This window comes from Syngnathus scovelli, chromosome 13 (assembly GCF_024217435.2).
Source record: "Syngnathus scovelli strain Florida chromosome 13, RoL_Ssco_1.2, whole genome shotgun sequence".
Taxonomy (NCBI): Eukaryota; Metazoa; Chordata; class Actinopteri; order Syngnathiformes; family Syngnathidae; genus Syngnathus; species Syngnathus scovelli.
In genome coordinates, this window is record NC_090859.1 from 3,873,140 (window position 1) to 3,884,612 (window position 11,473).

The 11,473-nt window shown below is 47.1% G+C and overlaps 1 protein-coding gene across 1 annotated transcript in view; it reads left to right on the plus strand.

Annotated features, from left to right (window-relative positions):
* The first annotated feature begins 3,769 nt into the window (after window positions 1-3,769).
* The window catches only part of tbc1d13 (TBC1 domain family, member 13), a 72,812-nt gene continuing 65,108 nt past the window's right edge, over window positions 3,770-11,473 (plus strand). Inside the window, exon 1 of the mRNA XM_049738534.1 lies at window positions 3,770-3,918. The gene's annotated coding sequence lies outside the window, so the exon portion shown is untranslated. The remainder of the gene's footprint in view (window positions 3,919-11,473) is intronic.

An 11,473-nucleotide genomic window follows, 5' to 3' on the forward strand; every position in this document is an offset into this window, starting at 1 on the left:
CACACTGGACTGGGTGCGCTGACTCAACGAGTGTACAACACTGAAGTGTCCACGCAAAAGGAGAATCATGGGTTGGAGGGAAAGGACAGCACAACACTGGGTGTGGCGGAAGAGCCAGCGATCCAGAGGAAAGTCATTCTCACCAATAGCCTGGCTGAGGCTTCCTTCTCCCTCCCAGCCATTCGCTATGTCATAGACACAGGCCTTCAACTCAAAACTGTAAGTTTGTGGATATTGCAGACTGATATATCTCTAAAGCAGGAGCTATGCTATCGGCATACAAACAAATACGTTTGCCAATTGCTCCCAAATTTTTATTATGGCAAAAATGTTTTCTTCTTCCACTGTTAGCTGTGCTTCTAGTTTATAGCCAGTGCCGTGCCTAAATTTCTGACATCTATTTTTTTTTCATAATTTTACTCCTCAGGTTTACAATCCTCAGATAAGAGCAAACTCACAAATGCTGAAGACAATCAGCAAAACACAGGCGGACATGCGAGCTCAAAGAGTGAATAGCAAACTTCCTGGTAGGTCATAATAGTGTAAAAGGCATCACAGACATCTCTGTAGATGAGGTGTTTGTGCATAAAGTGAAATTTGAGGAATTAAGCTGCTGGGTGAATGTTATAGCTTGCTATGTCCTAACAATTTTCTGAATGTTTTACCTTTTGTGTCCCTGTAGGACTGTGTTTGCGCCTGTACCCCCAGTCTATGTATGATAAGGGCATGGGGGAAGCTCATTGTCCTGGCGTAATGGAGGAAAATCTCAGCCACTTAGTCTTGTTGCTCAAGAGACTGGACATTGCAGACATGGGTCAATGCAAATTCTTAGACAGACCAGGTATCTTTTATGTGTTAAAAAAAAAAAAAAAAAATTGAGTTAATCTGAACCTTGTGTTTCATGGAAACCTGATGGTTAAATCCTTTTTATTAATGTGTTTTCATAACAAATATGAAATTGCTTCATACATGAGCCCTATTGCAATGACATGAGTTAATTTTTCTGGCTCTGCTGCTGTAGCCTTGATGTCGCTGACACACTGAATTATTCTTGCGGTTCAAAGGGCAACAGTTGCCAAATGGCCTTTAACTGCTAAAAGTTATGTTGCAATTTTGTGTGTAGCGTTAGCTAAGAGTATTATTATTCTGTTAAACAACCCCTACTTTGTTGTTTAGTGAAGTTGGCGGACTATGCGCCTACTTTTGTTGTTTAGTGAAGTTGGCGGACTATACGCTCTTAAAAAGTTGGAATCATGCTCATTTTTAATACTTGAGGACTACCTTCTCAAAAGAGAAGCTCTAAAGCAAAGGTTGAAAAGTGTGCTCTAAATCTTAATGCTTGGGCTATTTTTGCCAAAGTATGTCACAGCCATGGGTGGGCAATTAATCTTGCAAGGAGGCCACATTTAAAGTGAAATGCTTCCCAATGGCCAAGCCTGCATGATAATCGCAACTTTGTATTTTTCATGTATTTAGAAATGGTTGGGTGTGATAGACAGACGGATGGGAGGGCGGGCGGGCGGACAGGCAGTTGTTGTTTACATGTTTTGAAATCAAGGTGGTGTCTGTTTTTCCTCTGTCTATATTTTGTTATCTCTTTCCCAGCCCCAGAGGCTTTAATGCAAGCCTTGGAGGACTTAGACTACCTAGCAGCATTGGATGACGATGGTAACCTATCAGAAGTGGGCATCATAATGTCAGAACTGCCGCTGGAGCCGCATCTGGCTAAAGCCCTGATAGCATCTTGTGAATATGACTGCGTTGATGAGCTGCTCACTATCGCTGCAATGCTGACAGGTCTGGAGCTAAAGTTAAACCAAAAGCTTAGCGTCTCTTCAACCATCATCCAATTTCAAATATAAATGGAAATCAGCCGTTTTTGCAAGTTAATGGTCAATTCCTTGTCTTTTGTCAGCTCCTTCCTGCTTCTTGAGGCCGGAACCAAACAGAGAGGAGGCTGCCCTTGCTCATTGGCGACCTCTAATGCACAATGAAGGCGACCACATGTCTCTCATTAACGTTTACAATGCCTACATGGAACGTAAGTTCACATGCACCTAGTTTGTGGTTCGGGAAAGCCGATGGTGGAGTCTGTCAGAGTAAATTGAGTTAGTTGCATAGTGATTGTTAGATTGTAATTCACTATTATCAATATGTGTACACAGAATAAAATGCTGATAATATACAGCAGTTTAATTGGAAGAGCCCTGAACTTAGTCAGCAAATGCATTATTAATTGTGTGTGCTAAATGCAGATAATCAAGATGAGGCATGGTGCATGACACACTTCCTGAACCACGTGGCCTTGCGGCTGGCTGTGGTCATCAGGGCCGAGCTGCTGGAGGTCATGCAGCGAATTGAACTTCCTGTGTCACACCCTGCTTTTGGTTGCCAGGACAACTGCACAAATATCAAGAGGGCTCTCATCTCAGGCCTCTTCCTTAAAGTAAGATCCTGGTTTATTTGAGTTAATCCCTGAGACATTTGAACCACATATCCTGACACAATGATGTCAGTTCAGGATGGATCTGAAACACAGAACTGATATGGTGACAAATTCTTTATCAATTTTGATGTTAAAAAAGATCAAAGTGTTGAGGTGCATGCTTGTGTACATGGGGAAAAGCAATGTTTTTAGGTGGAATTAGATTTATAGACTCCAAACCTGATCTTCTGTAATGTTTAAGTACAATATAGTACTATTTATTAGTCCCTCCACTTTATTACAAAATAGTGACAAAACCATGCCTAATATAAAAACATCCTGGCACCAAGGAACCCTGCTCAAGTAAGAAGATGATTGTTAGAGATTTGCTCACTCCAACTTATTTTGCAAGAACCACACGGGAGACAAGTAAGTCCTTTTGGACACCTGCAGGTGGAGAGTCCATTCGTCGCTGTGTGTGCAGCGATGATCGAAATGGAGGTCTGACTCAGGCCTCTTGCAGGACCATTTTTATTGAGAGAAACAGAGTGGGGGTGAGAGTGGGGGTCAGAGTAGACAAATGGCCGAAGCCCCTGGCTGATCAAAGCACAGCAGGGGGTCCTTCACGATGTTGTGTGAACAAAACAACTTTGATTGCTTCCTCTGCAGCTAGTCAATCAGTTCAAAAGATCTTAGCACTTTGTTCTACTACTTTTGTTAAGACAGGACAGGCGAGGGTAATTATTACAGGTTACATTCCAACATAATCCTACGATAAAGATAACCTGGAAAACCCTAACAATGATCTTACCTCTATCTTGGGTGTTGGGCGGAATCCTGGTACTGTCAAAATGACAACTTTTCAGGGGGAAAAAAACTACCATCTGGCTTGAGTTCCTAAATACCTTTTGATTCTATAGTTTGCAATCATACACCATGACACACTTGCAGTAACTCAACACCACCCAAAAATTATGTTCAATTGCTAATGTAACTAAAGAAAATAGATAATTTGACATCTGTCATACATTAAAATGATGGGAGAAAAAGTCTATGCGTAACTAAAACAATGAGCCGAGTAACTCTGTGTATTGTGCAAATACTAAACTCCTCAGAGACTGTACCTCTATGGCTAACGACGGTCCATCAATGAATCATTTAGATTATATTTTTAAGAAAACAAGCCAAATAAATGTTTCTAACCTTGATATTTTCACTTATTTTCTTACGGTATTTATACATATCTACGTACATACAGTACATTCATTTGAAGTAATTGATTGGGGTTGTTTTCCTCCTTAGGTGGCTCACGATGTGGATGGTTCAGGTAACTACCTCCTGTTGACTCACCGCCACGTGGCTCACCTGCACCCTCTCTCGTCATACCTGTGTCGTCAGCCCTGTCCCGCCCCACCTGCCTGGGTTCTCTACCACGAATTCACTATCTCCTGTGACAACTGCATACGCATCATATCTGAGGTCCACCCACAGATGTAAGTCAAATAGTGCATTCAAGACTTTAAGACGTCTTATTTAATATATACACACACAACTAGACACTTTTTATATAACAAGAGTATTTGAGACAGAAAGTACCGTATTTTCCGGACTATAAGTCGCTCCGGAGTATAAGTCGCACCAGCCATAAAATGCCCCAAAAAGTGAAAAAAAACATATGTCGCTCCGGAGTATAAGTCGCATTTTGGGGGGCAATTTATTCAACAAAATCCCACACCAAAAACAGTCATGAACGAGCAACAACAGGCTAAACGATAGCAACAAAAGGCTAAACGATAGGTATGCTAACGTGACAAACACAAACAAAGAGCTGAGAACGGGCCTGACGTAACATATAGAATGATTTAGGACAACTATTACATAAATAACATGTTTATAAAACCATCGGTGTCACTCCAATTCATTAAATCCATCGATCGTTCGATACGATAGCAACTAGGTATGCTAACGTGTCAAACACAAACAAAGAGCTGAGAATGGGCCTGGCGTAACATAGAGTTATTAAAGAAAACGATTACATGAATAACACGTTTATAAAATCATCGGTGTCACTCCAATTCATTAAATCCATCGATCGTTCTTTGTCAACAATGGGTGCGCGCGGCTGAGGGCGCTTGCACTTCAAAATATTCCACAGGCTCATATAACAATAGATAAACTATATTTCAAATAACTATAATATAAGCAATAATATTATCAAACCATCCGTGCACTTTAAATCCATTAAATCCATCGATCAAATTCCTCATCCTTTGTCAACATCGCCGCGCGTGCGCCCTGACGCCAGCCTCATCTTTATTCCACAGATCTAGTATATAACTATATTGTAGCGTTAACAAAGTACAAGGATAGACGTGGGTTTGGTAAACGGCTCTTTATTAAACAAAACAAACTTCCAAGCGTGTGGCGGCGTGGACTTCCAGACACGAGAGCTCCATGGCATAGGACCGGGCGTGCATAATGGCCATGTCCGAGCCCCATGCACCGTTCGCGGACAGCCACTCGGCCGAGCGCCGGCCCTCGACTCAGTAGAGTAGGACCGGGCGTGCGTAAAAGCCATAATAGTTATTCAAACCTTTTATGTCACTCCAAATCCTTACTTCCTTCAAACTCTTTGTCCTCCGTGTCACTTAGAAATGATCACCACTAATGATGCCGGTAGTCCTTACGTGGGTACATTTGTTCTTTATGTAAACAACAGCCGCGGCGCCACTGACGTCACTTGAAATAGTAATCCCTTGGTACATCACGGTTCTCCAAACTTTCTTTCTGCTGCTCGATTACTGTTTTCAGCTGCATATTTTACAACTTGAAGTTTGTGACCTGCAAAATATGAGTTTCTTTTTGGTGCCATTTTTCTTAAGCCCACCCAGTTGATGAGTCACGGCCAACAGTGAAATTTAGAGCGCCCTCATCCAGTTTCGTCTGAAAATATAATTTTTTTCAGATGTAATTTTTAGTTTTGTTTATTTGGTTGTTTTATCAAAGTCAAAGTCTGCTTTATTGTCGATTTTTTATTTATTTATTTATTTATTTTTTCATATACCAAGACACACAAAGAGATCGAAATTACGTTCCCACTATCCCTCGGTGAGATAGTACACATATGCATACAAGCAACACAAAAAAAACCAAGAAGGCACAAACAATGAATAAATAAGAGTGTTGAATAAATGATAAATAAACAAATAATAATAAATAGATTTTGGTCTTTGCTTGGAGATCACGATTCTCGAAGACTCGCTTCCGTAGCCTTGAGAAAGCCCCACTGGCACAGCTGAGGCGATGGTCAATTTCATCATCAATGGTGACTTTAGATGACAGGAGGCTGCCGAGATATGGGGAAGTGGTCAACCTTTTCCAGTCGGGTTATCAATAGAGATGTTTGGGGGGCAGACAGGCAAACTGCAGTTTGGTAGTGGTTGGTGGAGGATTTGGGTCTTTTTTATATTAATGGCTAGACCAAGCTGTTTGTACGTATGCCTTCGCGAAGGCAGACAGAATACTCTGTAGGTCTTCTTCCAACAGGGCTACAAGGGCATTGTCGTCCGCATACTGCATCTCCATGATTGATATGGTGGTGGTTTGACCTTTAGCCCTGAATCGGTTGATGTTGAGCCACCCCCCTCCCCCATCTGGGGCTTTCTGACCATCTCACCGTTTTGCTTTTGCCCGCATACAGACAATTGGTAAAGGCATCCAGGCCGGTTCGGAGGCAGGTTCGAGTGTGGCCTGAGGGTGCCTCCGATGCACTTCGTGACTGCGTCGACACCACTGACTGGGACTTATTTAAGCAGGCAGCCACCTACAACGATTGGACGGACATAGAGGAGTATACTGACTCTGTTACCTCTTACATCACAAAGTGCATCGATGATGTGACTTGCTCAAAATCCGTCGTCACTCGCGCGAACTGGAAGCCGTGGCTGACGGGGGCTGTCCTCAGACTGTTGAGGGCCAGGGACAAGGCTTTCAGAGCGGGGGATGAGGCTGGCTTGAGGACAGCGAGGGCCGACCTGTCCCGAGGCATCAAAGAAGCGAAGAAGGCGTTCTCGTGCAAGGTCTCCACCCACTTCAAGGACAGCAAGGACGCACGTAGCCTTTGGCGGGGCATTCAGACCATCACGGACTACAAGCCCGCGCCGAGGAGCTGTGAGGGCGACGTCCGTCTTCTGAACGATCTGAACCGCTTCTTTGCTCGCTTCGACGCCCAGAACAGCACTTGCCCACTGAAGTCCACTCCCCCCCCGCACGAGCAGCCCCTGCGCCTCTCTGCCGACGGTGTGAGGAGGGCGCTTGCCGCTATTGACACCCGTAAGGCGGCGGGCCCTGACAACATCCCGGGTCGAGCGCTGAAGGACTGTGCTGGGGAGCTGTCGGGTGTCTTCACGGACATCTTTAACGTTTCCCTGCAGCAGGCCATCGTCCCCTCGTGTTTCAAGGCTGCCACCATCGTTCCTGTGCCAAAGAAACCTGCACCGTCCTGCTTCAATGACTACCGCCCTGTGGCACTGACGCCCATCATCATGAAGTGCTTTGAGCGGCTGGTCATGGAGCACATCAAGTCCGTTCTCCCCCCCACCATTGACCCTTTCCAGTTTGCGTACCGTGCCAAGCGGTCCTCTGAGGATGCCATCTGCTCTGCCCTCCACTCGGCCCTCACCCACCTGGAGAGAAAGGACTCATATGTGAGGTTGCTGTTTGTGGACTTCAGCTCTGCCTTCAACACCATTGTGCCGCAGCGACTCATCTGCAAACTCGACGAGCTGGGCCTCAGTACCTCCCTCTGCAACTGGATACTGGACTTCCTCTGTCAGAGGCCTCAGGTGGTGCGTGTTGGCGACAAAATCTCCGCCAGCATCACGCTGAGCACGGGAGCCCCCCAGGGCTGCGTGCTCAGTCCATTGCTCTTCACCCTGCTGACGCATGACTGCACTGCGACCTACAGCGACAACCGCATAGTGAAGTTTGCTGACGACACGACTCTGGTGGGTCTCATCACGAAGGGCGACGAGACTCGGTACAGGTCGGAAGTTGACCTTCTGACCACGTGGTGCAGGGACAACAACCTCCTGCTGAACGTCAATAAGACCAAGGAAATGATTGTTGACTTCCGGAAGGGTCACACAACACACCTGCCGCTGATCATCGACGGTGCTGTGGTGGAGAGGGTGAGCTGCACCAAGTTCCTGGGGGTGCACATCAGTGAGGACCTCTCCTGGTCCGCTAACACCTCGTCACTGGCAAAGAAAGCTCAGCGCCGCTTGTACTTCCTGCGGAAGCTCAGGCGTGCATGTGCTCCTCAGGCAGTCCTGTCTACATTTTACCGTGGCACCATTGAGAGCGTCCTCACCAGTTGCATCGCTGTCTGGGGTGGTAACTGCACTGAACAGAACTTGAAGGCCCTGCAGCGCATAGTGAATACGGCTGGTAAGATTATTGGTGCTTCGCTACCCTCCCTGAAGGACATTTACACCTCCCATGTCGCCCGCAAGGCAACCTCGATTGCCAGAGATGTGAGTCACCCGGCTCACTCTTTGTTTGACCTTCTGCCCTCTGGGAAGAGGTACAGGAGCCTGCGCTCCCGCACCACCAGACTCGCCAACAGCTTCTTTCTCCAGGCTGTTAGGGCTCTGAACTCGCTACCCCCTTCTGCGTAGCGTGCGGCACTGTTGCGCTACTTTCGGGAATGTCTGCTGTACGCGCACTTGCTCCTTTTTTTTTTTTTTTTTTTTTTTTTTTTTTTTTCTGCTCCTCCTATTTATTTATTTATTTATTGTTGTGTTATTTATTCATTATTTATTCAGCACGCTTTTGTTATACTTGTTTACTGTCTGTCTGTTGTGCGCCATGTCTTGTCACCGTGGGATAGGGGGGAACGAAATTTCGGTTTCTTTGTGTGTCTTTGGCATGTGGAGAAATTGACAATAAAGCTGACTTTGACTTTGACTTTGACTTTGACTTTGAGAAGTTGACCGTCAGTTCTGTACATGATTTTGACTCCGTGGGGCAGATGCTTTCTTGTGTGGCGGAGAATAGCAGCGATAAAAATGGAAAATAGTGTTGGAGCGATAACGCATCCCTGTTTGACACCTGTGTCAACCCTGAAGGGTTCCGTCTCGTCTCCACTGCCGCTGAGCACTGTGGCTAACATGTTATCATGCAGTAGTCTCAGTACTTTGATGTATTTGTCTGGGCAGCCAATCTTGGATAGAACCAGCCAAAGGGCCTGACGGCTAACTGAATCGAAGGCCTTGGTGAGGTCTATGAAGGCCATGTATAGTGGTTGATTTTGTTCCCAGCATTTTTCTTGCAGTTGTCGAGCAATGGAAACCATGTCTGTGGTGCCTCTACTTGGGCGAAATCCACTCTGAGACTCAGGAAGGATGCTTTTTGACAGGGGGGTGAGTGTGTTGGCCAGAACCCGAGCGAGGGCTTTCCCTATGGTGGGGAGGAGAGAAATGCCACGGTAATTCCCGCAGTCTGCCTTGTCTCCTTTCTTGAATACGGAGACGATTAAGGTATCTCTGAGCTGCGCAGGGATTTCCTCTTCTTCCCAGATCTTAAGAAGCAGGGCATGGATGTGCTTGAGAAGGTTGGGTCCGCCTTTCTTCAAGACCTCTGCTGGAATTCCATCGGGCCCAGCAGCCTTGTTGTTCCTCATCTTCCTAATGGCATCCTGCAGCTTGTTCAGGCTGGGTGGCTCTCCCATGCTTTCAGCTGTGGGCTGTTGTGGTAGTTGATCAAGAGCCTCCGTTTCAGGTATAGTGCCCCTGTTTAAGAGGTCCCCGTAGTGTTCTTTCCACCTGTTTGCAATTGCCTCCTTGTCCTTCAGCAGCAGGCCATCCTTAGAGCGAAGGGGGGTTAGGCAGTGGTGGCTGGGACCATACACCGCTCTTGTGGCATCAAAGAAGCCTCTCGTGTCTCCGGAGTCAGCAAGCTGCTTGATCTCCAGAGCCTTCTTTGTCCACCATTGGTTCTTCAGTTTCCTAACCTGTGTTTGAACGGCTGCCTTTGCTTTGGCATGGGCTACTCTTTTCACCTTGCAGTGGATGTCGTTTTGCCAGGTGATGAAAGCTTGCCGCTTGTTGTTAATTACTGCTGGATCTCATTGTCATTCTCATCAAACCAGTCTTGATGGGTCCGCTTTTTGTGACCGAGGATTTTTTTGCAGGTGTTCATTATGGTGGTCGAAAGTGTGCTTGCTCCAGTGTGTTTCAGTATCCTCTGGGTAGTGTTTGGGCAGCGCTGCACTAAAAGCCTCCTGCAGCTGTTGTTGGTAGGCGGTGTCATTCAACAGCTCTATGTTAATTCTTGGCCGGCACTGTCTTTTCTGCATCCGTTTTTTCCGCATTAGGCGGATGGACGTGATGGAGCGAATGAGGCGATGGTCGGTCCAGCAGTCGTCTGCACTGGTCATTGCTCTGGTGTTTAGGACAATGCGGCGGTCTTTAGAGCGGACAATGACATAGTCGATGAGATGCCACAGTTCGGAGCGAGGATGCATCCAAGATGTTTTGAACTTGTTTTTTTGACGGAAAAGTGTGTTGGTGATGACCAGGTTGTGTTCTGAGCACTTGGTTAGTAGTAATGTGCCATTAGAGTTTGTGTTTCCAACCCCTTCTCTCCCCAGCGTACCCCTCCATAGGTGGTGGTTTCGTCCCACTCTGGCGTTGAAGTCTCCAAGCACGATTAGCTTATCCTCGTTGGGGACTTCTGATAGAACTTTGTCTAGGTCAGCGTTCACTTCGTCCTGTGCATCAAGTGTTGGTGCATAGGCACTAATGACCGTGGCCATCTGATTGTTGGCAAGCATCAGGTGTATGGTCATCCTGTGCATCAAGTGTTGGTGCATAGGCACTAATGACCGTGGCCATCTGATTGTTGGCAAGCATCAGGCGTATGGTCATTAGGCGCTCGTTAATGCCCACAGGGAGTTCATGGAGGTGGTTGATGAGGCGGTTCTTGATAGCAAAACCCAGACCGTGGATTCTTGGCTCAGTTGCAGGCTTTTCTTTCCAAACGAAAATATATCCACCTTTTTCCTCCTTCAGCTGCCCTTCATCTGCCAGTCGGGTCTCGGAGAGTGCTGCAATGTCGATCTGGAACTTCCTTAGCTCTCTGGAGATGATGGCAGCTCGCCTTTCAGGTCGATCGCTGGCTTGATTGTCCGTTAGGGTCCGCACGTTCCAGGCTCCGATGTGTACATGTTTTTGTTTCTGACCGCGTGGTGGTGATCCCTCTGGATGCGGTATTCCAGACAGGATTTTGTGAGGCAGGCTATGTTTAGGGTACCTTTTCTAACCTCCTCCCCTAATGGGGTGAGCAGAGTGGATCCTGAATAGGGCTGCTCAGTCATGGGTGCAGCTGCCGAGAAGCTCTTCTGCCTCAGTCCAAGAACTTAACGACTGAATCTAACACCCACCGCCTGTGTGGCAGGTTGTGGCTAGGGGCTGCCAGACCTCACTGTCCTGCCCCCGTTACCACTTACTGATCGCCACAGGACTTTGTTGTCCAGGATGTAAAATGGAATAGTTTCCCTTCAGGAGGATGCCTGCACGTGACGTCTTTTAGCGTGGGGAGACTGGTGCGCCTGCAGCCACCACACGGTCCTTGGCAGAAAGGGGCCGGGATCCAATGGCATGGAGTCCAGGACGATTGGAGACCACCCTCTGTTGCAGCCTTCATCCGCCTTCAGTGCCGTTGTGACTCACAGTGTCATCCTCCGCCACTCCCACCGTTGAGGTCTTTGGATCGCACTTTGTCTGGAACCTCCCCTTCGACCTTACCGCCATGGTTGAACCTACCAGGAGCCGAGACTCCAGACGGCATCGCTCTTCAGTTCATCGGAACACGCAAGGCTCTCCACCACGGCAAGGTGGCGATCCATGGAGAGCACAAATGATGAACAACCATTCGCACTCGCAGTCACACCTACGGGCAATTTGGAGTGCGCAATCGGCCTACTAGGCATGATTTTGGGATGTGGGAGGAAACCGGAGTACCCAGATGAAGCCCACGCAGGCGCGG